Here is a 14435-nt window from a genome sequence, read left to right as displayed (position 1 = left end):
GATGTTATCAGTACCTTATAAGTTATAAACAGTAGCTCACGACCAAAATGGAAAGGAACAAATCATTAGAAGGTCGTAGTGTAATTAGGTATCAGTTTATCTTGATTGTATAATTACACTAGTACACTTAGAGTGTATTGAGTAGGACCATTTGAGGTCGTTTCTTTTATACTGACTTTATAAAGGAACAAAGACCTCAGTTATTATGGAAGTGTGTGCTCTTAATCCTAATATAATAACAAGCACATATGTTTGATATTTATTTCTTTAATTTATCAATGGGTGAGATTTAGTTCGATGAATCAATAAGCCCGATAAATTGGGAAATTGTATCACTTATAGTGTGTGTTGTTGATTATAGAAGGAAGCTGTGTCCTAGAGATACTAGGTTGATAATGTCCTCAAGAGGAGCTCATAAGGATTGTCATGTTAAACCCTGCAGGTGGACTTAGTTCGACATGATGATAAGGTTGAGTGGTACTACTCTTGGACTAAGATATTAATTAAATGAGTTGTCAGTAATTCACTTAATTAGTGGACATTCGATATCTTAAACACAGGGAGACTAACACACTCATAATAAGAAGGAGCCCAAAAATGTAATTTGGGATTGGTGCGGTAGTTCAATAATAGTTCTCAAGTGGAATGAATTATTATTGATAAAATTAAGTTGTGTGTTCGGGGCGAACACGGGATGCTTAATTTTATCGGGAGACCAAAACCAATTCCTCCTCTCGGTCCCTATCGTAGCCTCTTATTTATAGAGTACTATACCCACCTATACCCACCTAAAGGGGGTCGGCCAAGCTAGCTTGGGAACCAAGCTAGGGCCGGCCTAGGTTGGCTGGCCTTAGCTTGAACCCAAGCTAGAGGGGGCCGGCCACATTAAATTAAAAAAGAATTTTAATTTTAATTTTTTATTATGTTGAAGATATAATTTATTACAGAGAATTAAAATTAAAATATCTCTCTTTAAAAGATCTACAAAAGATTAAAAGAAACAGATTAGATCTCTTTCCTTATTTGTAGATTGGAAAGATATTTTATTTTTTCTCTTTGAAAATTATTCACATGTAAAAAATTAAAATTATAGAAATTTCTTTTTATCAACCATGAAGGGATTTTAAAAGGAAATTTTATTTTTTTAAAATTTCCAAAGACAAATAAGGAAGTTTTAATTGTTGATTGAAACTCTCCTAATTTTTCTATTTGAGGTGGCCGACCATGATTAGTTTATTAAGAAATTTTATTAAATTTTTCTTAATTAATTATTGTCAAAGAAAGTTAAGGAAATTTTATTATAAATAAATTTCCTTATTTGCTAAAGCCAAGGAATATAAAAGAAGGGGTAGGGGTGCCTTCATGGGGACAACCTCTATTATTCTCCCTCTCCTATTCCTTGGTGTGGCCGGCCAACATCTTCTCCCTCTCTTCCTCTTTGTGGTGGCCGAAACATCCCTCTTGCTTGGAGTTCTTGTGGTGGCCGGATACTACTTGGAGAAGAAGAAGAAGAAGGAGAGAAAGCTTGCATCCCTTGGAGCTTGGTTGGTGTTTTTCTTCCTCCTTGGTGAAGCTCTTTTGTTTTGGCCGAACCTAGCTAGGGAGGAGAAGAAGGTGATTGGTGGTTTCTCATCTTGGAAGATCGTTGCCCACACAATGTCCGAGGTTAGAAGAGGAATACGGTAGAAGATCAAGAGGTCTTTCTAGAAGGTATAACTAGTAATTTTTCCTTTCCACATCATACTAGTTATTTATGGAAATAATACCAAATATAAGAGGCTTACGATTCTAGAATTTCGAATATGTTTTTCGATGTTGTGTTCTTTTGTTTTTTCTTTTCCTTGTGATTTGATTGTTCCTTTCGGTTAACCTAAAGTTATTTTAGGAAATTAAATATTAGTTTTCTATAAAAAGTTTTGTCTAGTCGGTGGTGGTTGCTCCCATATCCAAGAAGGTCATGTGCCTCGCCACGTCAGTACTGGGAACCAATTATGGAAATTAATATTTAATGGAATTAATAACTTAAGGTGGCTTGGGTCGAACGTGTTAAGTTCCGCAGGAGATCCAAGTCAAAACCTAAAAGAACAAATAGATTAAGTTTTGGATCAAACGTGTTAAGTTCCGCAGGCAATCCAAAATTTAATTTAAAAGAACACATGGTAGCTAGGAAAATGTTCAGACCTTTGTACAAAATTTTTGTACAGTGAAACCTCTAGGTTTTCCGAGTAGCAACCAACAATTGGTATCAGAGCTAGGGTTTTGCCTCTGTGTATTTGGTATTAGGTTAATTATGCACATGTCATACATAATTTATGCAGGTTAATAGTAGGATGTGCTAACTTTGTGGATGCAGGATCCAACTATTATGACTTTTAATTATTATGTGTGTGATTGGACCCTTGGATATGTCAAGGGCATTTATATGTGTGTGCATGATTGTATAAAAATACAGCAGGAGCTGTATTTAGTTTTATTAGGATTTTATTTTTGATCTAGATACATGTACATTCCTTTTATGGAATATAGGATCAAAAATGTAAAATTCTATTTATGTCGCGGATCGAATCTTGCAAAGCGTGGAACCTTCTAAGGACCAGAGGCGCAGTGGAACTAGGAGTAAGATGGAGGCGACAGCTAGACCCGGTGGCGGTGGCCAAATATGGCAGCAGCTTGGGATGACAACACACGGAGGACAACTAGATATAAAATTCATAATAGTTGAAAATTAGATTTTCTATTTATTGCTTTTATATTGTGCTGTGTGTGCATGTTAGTTTACAAGTTTAGTAGGCTAGCATAGTTAAAATTCCTCATTTATAAATAACTAAGTGGGAGAGGGATTTTTAAGTAAATCCCATAGTCTCCGTTACTGGTTTGTAAGTGATGCAAACAAGCTTGCGTTGGCTCTGAGTGCCTTCCTCCATAAAGGATGAGCTTGTTTGCAGATCACTAGAACAGACTTCCATTTTTGGATGACTATAGGAAGTTAATTAAGAGCGTGTGATCTTCCCCAACGGAAGGGGCATAATCTTATTAATGGACTTAGTGTCAAGTAATGGTATGCACTTGGACACATCTAATAGTATCCTCCCCATCGGAGTCACTGCTATTATTTGTGTGACCAAATGATACCAACTATTAATTTTATTTGTCAAAAAGTTAGGTTGACAAGATAATAAAATTAATGGGTTAAAACCCTCCTTTTACAAATGTTGAATTTGTATACGTCCATACTAACGTGGCATACAAAATTCACGGTGTTTTGAGGTGTTGGTTAATTTAAAATAATATTGTTTGAGGAATCAATATTATTCTAAATTTAGAGTTCTGACCAAAAGTTATTTGTGATTCTTAGGATGACTTTCAACCCACTGTCGATCATACTTCAACAGAATAGACTTACTGGACCCAATTACATAGATTGGAAAAGGAACATGGACATTGTTCTTACTGCTGAAAGCTATAAATTTGTACTGACTGAGCCGTGCCCTGAAGCACCTACTGGTGAATTGACCCAAGAGGAGATTGAATATCGTAGGAAATGGGTAAAAGCAGATGAGATGGCGCGGTGTTACATTTTGGCTTCAATGTCAAATGTATTGCAACATCAACATCAAGATTTACCAACAACCTATGATATTATGAACAATCTCAAGGAACTCTTTGGTCATCAGGATAGGGCTTCTAGGCAAGAAGCCATGAGAAAGATAATGACAGCCACCATGCAAGAGGGTACTCCTGTGAGGGATCATATCCTAAAGTTGATGGCTTATCTGAACGAGATACAGATCCTTGGAAGAGAAATTGATGGGGAAACCCAGATCGATATGATCCTCCAAACGCCACCTAGAAGTTTTGAGCAGTTCCGCCTGAACTATAATATGAATAAGAGGATTTATTCATTAGCGGAACTACTGACAGAACTTCAAGCAGCAGAAGGATTATTTCGTTACAATTCTCAAATTCACTATGCTGAAAATGGTTCTACTTCTAAACCGAGAGGAAAGAAGAAGAAGAAACAAGCTGGCTCAGCAAAGAAAGTGAATAAAACTCAGAGTACAGGATTTAAAGCTGGAGTGAAGAAACCGAAGGGCAAGTGCTTCATCTGCAAGCAGTCAGGGCATTGGAAGGCGGGCTGTCCTCGTAGGAATCAGAACAACAAAGGTATATCTCATGCTCTAGTTATTGAAACATGTTTAGCGGTGTTATCTACCAGCACCTGGTGTGTAGATACGGGAGCCACTGATCATGTCTGTAATTCCCTGCAGGGGTTCCAGGAAACCCGACGACTAACTGAAGGAGAGATTACCGTCTACATGGGCAATGCTACTAAGGTGACGGCTGTTGCAGTGGGAGATGTCTACTTATCTTTTAGTAGAAATAGAAATTTGGTTTTAAGAAATTGTCTTTATGTACCCAGTTTTAGAAAGAATTTAATTTCAGTTTCTAAACTATTTTTAGATGGATATTCAGTTTCTTTCAGTAACGATGTAGTTATTAAAAGAAATAAAGTGATTATATGTTCTGGTGCATTAGTTGGCAATTTGTATACTTTAAATCCAATTTCTTCCACAAGGCAAAACATGGAAATTTATAACTCATCTTCTAACTCTAATAAAAGAAAAGAACCTTCGGAAATGAACCAAGCATATCTTTGGCATCTAAGGCTTGGTCATATTAACTTAAGTAGGATTCAGAGGCTTATAGCTGATGGACTTTTGAGTTCGTTAGAGTTGGAAAATTTTCCAACTTGTGAATCTTGCTTGGAAGGTAAAATGACCAAGAGGCTGTTCAAGGCCAAGGGGTATAGAGCCAAAGAAGTGTTGGAATTGGTTCATTCTTATTTGTGTGGTCCTATGTCTGTCCAGGCAAGAGGAGGTTTTGAATATTTTGTCTCTTTTATAGATGATTATTCAAGATACAGATATATTTACCTAATGCGCCGCAAGTCCGAGTGCTTTGATAAGTTCAAAGAGTACAAGGCTGATGTGAAAAAATGATTAGGTAAAAGTATCAAGACACTACAATCTGATCGTGGTGGCGAATACCTCTTAGGAGAGTTTAGGAATTACTTATCAGAGGCTGTGATTCAATCCCAACTGTCCGCACCTGGTACACCCCAACAGAATGGTGTGGCAGAACGAAAGAATATGACTCTTATGGAGATGGTTAGATCGATGATGAGTTATTCAGAATTACCAAATTCGTTTTGGGGATATGCTCTGGAAACAACAGTGTGCATTCTGAACTTAGTACCTTCTAAATCAGTTTCTTCTACTCCCACAGAATTGTGGAATGGGCGAAAGTTCAGTCTAAGACATATTCGGATTTGGGGTAGTCCAGCACATGTGCTGAAACCAGATGTTGATAAGTTAGAATCTCGTACAGAAGTTCGCGTGTTGGTAGGGTATCCCAAAGGAACGAAAGGTAGTTTATTTTATAGTCCTAAAGACCAGAAGGTCATTGTTAGCACCAATGCCCAGTTTTTAGAAGAAGACTATATAATGGATCACAAGCCCAGTAGCAAAGTTGTTTTAGAAGAACTTAGAGAGGACACGTCTACTTCAGTACCAACAGTACAAGATGAAGTACCACAAGAGACTGCAACACGTGTCACACATGATACACAACCACGAATGCCTCATCGTAGTGGGAGGGTTGTAAGGCACCTGAAAGATTCATGTTTTGGGGAGTCTTCGACTTGATCCCGGTAAACATGAACCTGATCCACGAACATATGACGAAGCACTCCAAGATATAGATGCAACATCTTGGCAAAAGGCAATGAATTCTGAAATAGAGTCTATGTACTCTAATAAGGTCTGGGAGCTTGTAGAACCACCTGATGGTGTAAAAGCCGTTGGATGCAAGTGGATCTACAAAAGGAAAAGAGGGACAGACGGGAAGGTAGAAACTTTCAAAGCTAGGCTTGTTGCGAAAGGGTACACTCAGAAAGAGGGAATCGATTATGAGGAAACTTTTTCACCGGTAGCCATACTTAAGTCTATCCGGATACTCTTATCCATTGCTGCTCATATGGATTATGAGATTTGGCAAATAGATGTCAAGACAGCTTTCCTTAATGGAAGTCTTGAAGAGAACATCCATATGAAGCAACCAGAAGGGTTCATTGAAAAAGGCTAAGAGCATCTAGTATGTAAGCTCAATCGGTCCATTTATGGACTGAAGCAAGCTTCAAGATCTTGGAACATCCGGTTTAATGAAGTAATCCAGTCATATGGATTTATTCAAAGTCCGGATGAGTCTTGTGTATATAAGAAGTGTAACAGAAACGTGGTGGTATTTCTTGTACTATACGTAGATGATATTTTATTAATTGGCAACAATGTCAAGGTATTATCAGATGTAAGGGTATGATTGTCCAAATAATTTGATATGAAGGACTTAGGAGAGTGTGCACACATTCTTGGGATCAAAGTAATAAGGGATCGCAAGAAAAGAATGTTGTGTCTGTCCCATGCTTCATATATAGATACAATCCTTGCTCGTTTTAGCATGCAAGATTCCAAGAAAGGTTTCTTACCTTTTAGTCATGGAATAGCTCTATCTAAAGAGATGTCTCCTAAGACATCAAAAGAGATAGAAGACATGAAAGCAGTTCCTTATGCCTCGGCTATAGGAAGCTTTATGTATGTAATGCTATGTACGAGACCAGATATTTGTTTTGCCGTGGGCATGGTCAGCAGATATCAGAGTAACCCTGGACAAGGACATTGGACTGCGGTAAAACATATATTAAAGTACCTGAGAAGGACTAGAGATTATATGCTAGTTTACCAAGCAGACGATTTGCTCCCTGTGGGTTACACGGATTCAGATTTCCAATCAGATAGGGACAACAGTAAGTCTACATCAGGCTATGTGTTTACTTTAGGAGGTGGAGCCATTTCATGGAGGAGTGTTAAGCAGAAATGCGTTTCAGACTCAACCATGGAAGCAGAGTATGTAGCAGCCTCTGAGGCAGCTAAAGAAGCAGTATGGCTCAGGAACTTTCTAATGGACTTAGATGTGATTCCTGGTTTGCCCAAAATCATCACAATTTATTGTGATAATAGCGGTGCAGTTGCAAACTCGAAGGAACCACGAGCTCATAAGGCAAGTAAACATATAGAGCGCAAGTACCACCTGATACGAGATATCGTGAAGCGAGGAGAAGTTGTCATCGCCAAGATTGCATCAGCAGATAACCTGGCAGATCCTTTCACTAAGGCCCTTCCGGCGAAAGCTTTCGATCGGCATGTGGAGGGAATGAGAATCAGATGTATGGTAGAAGATATGACAGCTTAGTCATTAGTATAAGTGGGAGATTGTTGGAGTGTATACTGAAAGCCTAAGCTTTTGTAAACATTTATTTTGAATAAAGAATCACATTTGGTTAAATTATCTACATTTGTTTGTAGTTGTTCAATTAATTTATATTGTAGATAACATAGCATGTGGTGTCACATGCAGAAGATGATGTTATCAGTACCTTATAAATTATAAACAGTAGCTCACGACCAAAATGGAAAGGAACAAATCATTAGAAGGTCGTAGTGTAATTAGGTATCAGTTTATCTTGATTGTATAATTACACTAGTACACTTAGAGTGTATTGAGTAGGACCATTTGAGGTCGTTTCTTTTATACTGACTTTATAAAGGAACAAAGACCTCAGTTATTATGGAAGTGTGTGCTCTTAATCCTAATATAATAACAAGCACATATGTTTGATATTTATTTCTTTAATTTATCAATGGGTGAGATTTAGTTCGATGAATCAATAAGCCCGATAAATTGGGAAATTGTATCACTTATAGTGTGTGTTGTTGATTATAGAAGGAAGCTGTGTCCTAGAGATACTAGGTTGATAATGTCCTCAAGAGGAGCTCATAAGGATTGTCATGTTAAACCCTGCAGGTGAACTTAGTTCGACATGATGATAAAGTTGAGTGGTACTACTCTTGGACTAAGATATTAATTAAATGAGTTGTCAGTAACTCACTTAATTAGTGAACATTTGATATCTTAAACACAGAGAGACTAACACACTCATAATAAGAAGGAGCCCAAAAATGTAATTTGGGATTGGTGCGGTAGTTCAATAATAGTTCTCTAGTGGAATGAATTATTATTGATAAAATTAAGTTGTGTGTTCGGGATGAACACGGGATGCTTAATTTTATCGGGAGACCAAAACCAATTCCTCCTCTCGGTCCCTATCGTAGTCTCTTATTTATAGAGTACTATACCCACCTATACCCACCTTCTATACCCACCTAAAGGGGGCCGGCCAAGCTAGCTTGGGAACCAAGCTAGGGCCGGCCTAAGCATGGTTTAAGGTGGCCAGCCCTAGCTTGAACCCAAGCTAGAGGGGGCCGACCACATTAAATTAAAAAAAAAAATTTAATTTTAATTTTTTATTATGTGGAAGATATAATTTATTACAGAGAATTAAAATTAAAATATCTCTCTTTCCTTATTTGTAGATTGGAAAGATATTTTATTTTTTCTCTTTGAAAATTATTCACATGTAGAAAATTAAAATTATAGAAATTTCTTTTTATCAACCATGAAGGGATTTTAAAAGGAAATTTTATTTTTTTAAAATTTCCAAAGACAAATAAGGAAGTTTTAATTGTTGATTGAAACTCTCCTAATTTTTCTATTTGAGGTGGCCGGCCATGATTAGTTGATTAAGAAATTTTATTAAATTTTTCTTAATTAATTATTGTCAAAGAAAGTTAAGGAAATTTTATTATAAATAAATTTCCTTATTTGCTAAAGCCAAGGAATATAAAAGAAGGGATAGGGGTGCCTTCATGGGGACAACCTCTATTATTCTCCCTCTCCTATTCCTTGGTGTGGCCGGCCAACATCTTCTCCCTCTCTTCCTCTTTGTGGTGGCCGAAACATCCCTCTTGCTTGGAGTTCTTGTGGTGGCCGGATACTACTTGGAGAAGAAGAAGAAGAAGGAGAGAAAGCTTGCATCCCTTGGAGCTTGGTTGGTGTTTTTATTCCTCCTTGGTGAAGCTCTTTTGTTTTGGCGGAACCTAGCTAGGGAGGAGAAGAAGGTGATTGGTGGTTTCTCATCTTGGAAGATCGTTGCCCACACAACGTCCGAGGTTAGAAGAGGAATACGGTAGAGGATCAAGAGGTCTTTCTAGAAGGTATAACTAATAATTTTTCCTTTCCGCATCATACTAGTTATTTATGGAAATAATACCAAATACAAGAGGCTTACGATTCTAGAATTTCGAATATGTTTTTCGATGTTGTGTTCTTTTGTTTTTTCTTTTCCTTGTGATTTGATTGTTCCTTTCGGTTAACCTAAAGTTATTTTAGGAAATTAAATATTAGTTTTCTATAAAAGGTTTTGTCTAGTCGGTGGTGGTTGCTCCCATATCCAAGAAGGCCATGTGCCTCGCCACGTCAGTACTGGGAACCAATTATGGAAATTAATATTTAATGGAATTAATAACTTAAGGTGACTTGGGTCGAACGTGTTAAGTTCCGCAGGAGATCCAAGTCAAAACCTAAAAGAACAAATAGATTAAGTTTTGGATCAAACGTGTTAAGTTCCGCAGGCGATCCAAAATTTAATTTAAAAGAACACATGGTAGCTAGGAAAAGGTTCAAACCTTTGTACAAAATTTTTGTACAGTGGAACCTCTAAGTTTTCCGAGTAGCAACCAACAATTTCTACACGTTGCACCATCCTGGAGTCCTGACCGGGCGAAAATCTTGGTCAGACATCCTTTCAGCGGGGGAAAGGCTGAGTTGGAGGTTGGGGCTGCCTTTTCTCCGGTTTGCTGGTAGCAACAGGCGCCTTGTCTGCTTTCCGCTGATCTACCTCGGCTTCTTCTACGTTGATGTAGCTGGCTGTCTTCCCCAGCATCTCATCAAAATTCTTTACTGGCTCCCGGATGAGAGTCCGGAAGAACTCCCCCTTCACTAGACAGTGGGAGAAGGCGCTCATCAATATCTCTGAGGTAGCAGACGGGACATCTTGGGCTACCTGGTTGAAGCGTTTGATTAGCTTCTCAAGGGTTTCGTAGATCCTTGCTTGAGGGCAAAGAGACAGTGATCTGTCTTCCGATACTTCCTGCTACTAGAGAAATGACGCAGAAAAATAGTCTTGAAGTCTTGAAAGCAGGTGATGGATTCGTTCGGCAATCCATCGAACCATTTTTGTGCCTAGTCGGACAGAGTGTTTAAGAACACTCGACATTTGATGGCGTCGCTATATTGGTGCAGCAATGCAGCGTTCCAAAATTTTCAAAGATGATCCTCTGGGTCCTTGCTACCATCATATTCTTCAATAGCTGGGGGCTTGTATCCCTTTGGTAGCTTTTCCTCAAGTACCCTTAGAGAGAAGGACACTTGCTCCGCAGACACCTCCCTCAGCTCCTCCCGGAGGACTATGACTTTCCCCTTCTTTGAATCTCTAGGCGGGGAACTCTCAGCCATAGAAGCCTACGGTTGCTCTTTCTTATTATAATAGTCTAGGCATGGCTCGTGATAGAAGGCTTGAGGGAAATCCTTGGGTTGTTTCATCTTGGATCCCCTATCAGAAACATGGGTCTGTTCTGTTGAAGTTGCCGACATCTTGTGTGGATGTGAAGCAGTGGTGTGTTTTTCGGAGACAGCTTGCCTCTTGGCCTCCTTGAATAGTTCATACTCTCCTATTGTCATGGTGACGTTAATCCTTCCTGTATCCTCCATCTTCATGCTCCAGAACATGTAAAGGAAGTTCCCACAGACGGCGCCAAATTGATCCTATCCAGAACCTGAGTCAGACGAAGACCGGCTGAGTTGTCGTCGGTGTTGACGGAGAGGCGACTTGGACACACCTAGCGTATGTGCTCAGGGAAAAGGACCCCCACGTGGGACTGAAGGACGGTGGTGATGAGGCCAGTGGTACTTAGGCTCTGCACACACTTAGACTAGCACACAGAATGTTAGAGACAAAAAAAAGGAAAAACGTCCCCGGCACAGACCTTCTGGCGCTTAAGTCAGATATTTTTTTCCCAGAAGAATAGTGTATGAAGGAAAAAGGAACTGTAGAAGACAAGTGCGAATGTGCGCGTACCTGCTCAAGGGAGATGACCTTCCTTTTTATATGACACTGCATACCTTTAAAGTCTGACCGATTTAGAGAATGTCAAGTGTTAGGGCATGTCGGGTGATGGAGGGCAGGTGGTGCCCTCTTATTGGTTGAAAGAATGTTTCATTCCCTGAGAATGGCCAACCACTGGAATATTCCTTGGCTGATGACAGTTATTCTTTGACAGACGGTTACAATTCTCCGACACGATTGTCCTTTAGCGCTGTCTGTTCCTGCTCAGGTTCAGTTGCGGCCCGCCCGGGAGACTACTCGGCTAAGCTATTGTACTGAGGCATTAAGTAAGGAAGATGAGCTGAATCATGTGAATTGAACCAGGTAAAGCCCAGGCGGGTAAGAACTGATTGGTCGGTGACAAGCCTAGAACTATTCGGTCTTGTGTCTCATATCTGGATACCTGATCTGTCACGTCCCTTTGACTTCTGAATGTCACGTCCCCTTGACTTCTGACTGCCACGTCTATACGAGACCCTTACTTATACACCGTATCACTGTACATTTGACACACATGTTAGACATTCAATGCCCAAGTTTAAACTCTTTATCATATATCAAAATATTAGTTTATCTAGTGCGGCTTGTACCAACAATAGTGAACTAGGATTTTGATGACTTTTATTTATATGGTTCTATCCCCTATTATCTCAATACGAAGTTCTATCAAAAACCATTCCCAAGCAGTTTTATTTCAATTTCTTTAACTACAAAATCAATTAGGAATAGTTGTTGGCTCCATTGCACCAGTTGCATCATTAGAATATGTGGGTATTTTCTTGTTAGGTGGCAAACATCTTTAATAATCACTGGACGAAGGAATTCAACAAACACACATATCCTAGCACCAAGTGGCTAGAAGACCCTTTGGAAATGCCCATCATGTGTAAACTTTATGTGCATTACTAAGTGGCTAAATCCAATCTTCAATTCTCTAACAAATGCTTAAAGGTCATTGTATGATTCAATATAATCCTATGAAAATTAATCATTACTTGGACTTTAGGTTAGAATGCTTTCTGATAAGATATTGTAACTTCAATTTTTTTTGAAAGTCTACTATAATATTTTTGATGTATACTTCTTGCTAGTCATCACGTGTTCTTGAATCTCACCAGTAACCCAAGAACTAGTGTAACTTTTATCAGTGCCGGCTTAAGGTATAGGCTTTTAAGGCCTATGCCTAGGACTCCAATAAAATTGGGGCCCATTAGTATTAAGTTTTCTTAAATATATTTAATAATTAAAATTTAATTTTGTCAAATGATAAAACCGTTACTTTTGAAATGTAACCTTCGATTTCCACAAGTCAGTCAGTTATCAATTCCAATGGAAACTTAAATTAATTTCAATGGAACTTTAATTAATGATATCTTAATTATAATTATTATATTCATATACAATTCTATTAAAACTATCAACCTTCCACATCCGAATTTCATTTTCTTTTCTTCACATAATCACATTCTTCTCATATTCCCACTACTGATTCTCTCAAATTTCATTCTTTGAATTTTTTCTCCCTCGTCGCCGCATCAGTGATTCTCTCAACTCTCAATCTCAGAAGATGTCCTTCGTCTTCCTCGATCATCTGGTAATACTTTTTTCGATTTTTTATTCTTTATCGAAATATTCTTTATTGTTTTGTATAAATAATAAATTATAGATAGAATGGATCCAAATATCATTAGAAAAATAGATAATTAGAGATTGCCCAATTGTATGAAATTTTTTTCTCCATATTTTATTTTTCGATGCAAGCAAATTACTAGCATTACTATTTACTAACCTGATTTATGCAATTAAAAAATCATAAAATATGATTCATAAATTTTTAATACTTTTTAACAATAATCTGATTTATTATATAACTTGTTAGATTGTTAGTTGTTAAGTACAGTTTATTATATACTATTTAAATTGATTAATGCAAATTAAATTTAATATTTTTATTTTCTTATTATATTTGCGCAGGTAATAGTCGAAGTTTGAAATATCATTAAATTAAAATTAGACTGTGGAAATCAGGTTTTATTGTTAATTTAATTTTATGTAATTTTATTTTGATAAAATAATAGAGACTTATATTTTCTTTGTTATTATTATTTTAATATAAATATATCTGTAAAAAAATATGATTCTGGATATATGAAACGTATGAAAAAAAGAAAAATAGAAGAATTTATCCAATCTCAAAAAGGTGCACTTGATAGATTTATTATTAATAATCAAAATCAAAATTCAGAAAATAATACAATTGAAAATTTAAATGAAAAATTAATTGAATTTTCACCGGAGGATAATACTTTAGGGCAAACAGAAATCTACCAAGAACTTTGTAATGATCATAAATAGAATTCATCAAATAATAATATTAATGAAGAAAATAATTGTAATTCAAGAGAAGAAAAAGATGACTTAATAGACCATGAAGATAATTTTTTAAATAATATTGATGAAACTATTATTCAAAATATATATGATCCAGCACAATGGAAAAATATTAATACCAATTTAATAGATTTATTAGTTGAAAAAGGTCCAATTAGAGAAATCAATATTTATTTTCCAAATGATGAAAATTCTAGACATTTTTCTATAATTCATTACATTCGAAAATTACCAAATGGAGAAAAACATGATAGAAAATGGTTAATATATTCAAAAGAATTAGATAAAGTATTTTGTTTTTGTTGTAAATTATTTAGTAAAAATCAATTACAATTCAATTAGCAAATGAAGGATGTCGAGATTGGAAAAATCTTAGTGCCAAACTTAAAAGTCACGAAACAAGTAGTGAACATATTATAAATATGAATATTTGGTTTGATATTGAAATGAGATTGGTTAAAAATAAAACTATTGATCAAAATTTACAAGAAAAAATAAATAAGGAAAAAGAACATTGGAATAATGTATTAATAAGAATTATTGCTATAGTTAAAAATCTTGCAAAAAATAATTTGGCATTTCGTGGTACAAATGAGAAAATTTATCAAGATAACAATGGAAATTTTTTAGGTTTAATTGAAATGATTGCAGAATTTGATCCTATAATGCAAGAACACCTTAAATGTATTCAAAATGGTAAAATTCATAATCATTATCTGGGGCATAATATACAAAATGAGTTAATAAATATATTAGGAAAAGAAGTAAACAATATTATAATTAAAAAAATAAAAGAAGCAAAATATTTTTCAGTTATACTGATTGTACTCCTGATGTAAGTCATCAAGAACAAATGTCTCTTATATTAAGATGTGTAGATATTTCAACAAGTCCAATCAAAATAGAAGAATATTTTATAGAATTT

This window comes from Zingiber officinale, chromosome 3B (assembly GCF_018446385.1).
Source record: "Zingiber officinale cultivar Zhangliang chromosome 3B, Zo_v1.1, whole genome shotgun sequence".
In the NCBI taxonomy this organism is placed as follows: Eukaryota; Viridiplantae; Streptophyta; class Magnoliopsida; order Zingiberales; family Zingiberaceae; genus Zingiber; species Zingiber officinale.
The sequence above is the reverse complement of the archived record's forward strand: the minus strand, read 5'-3'. Positions refer to the sequence as shown.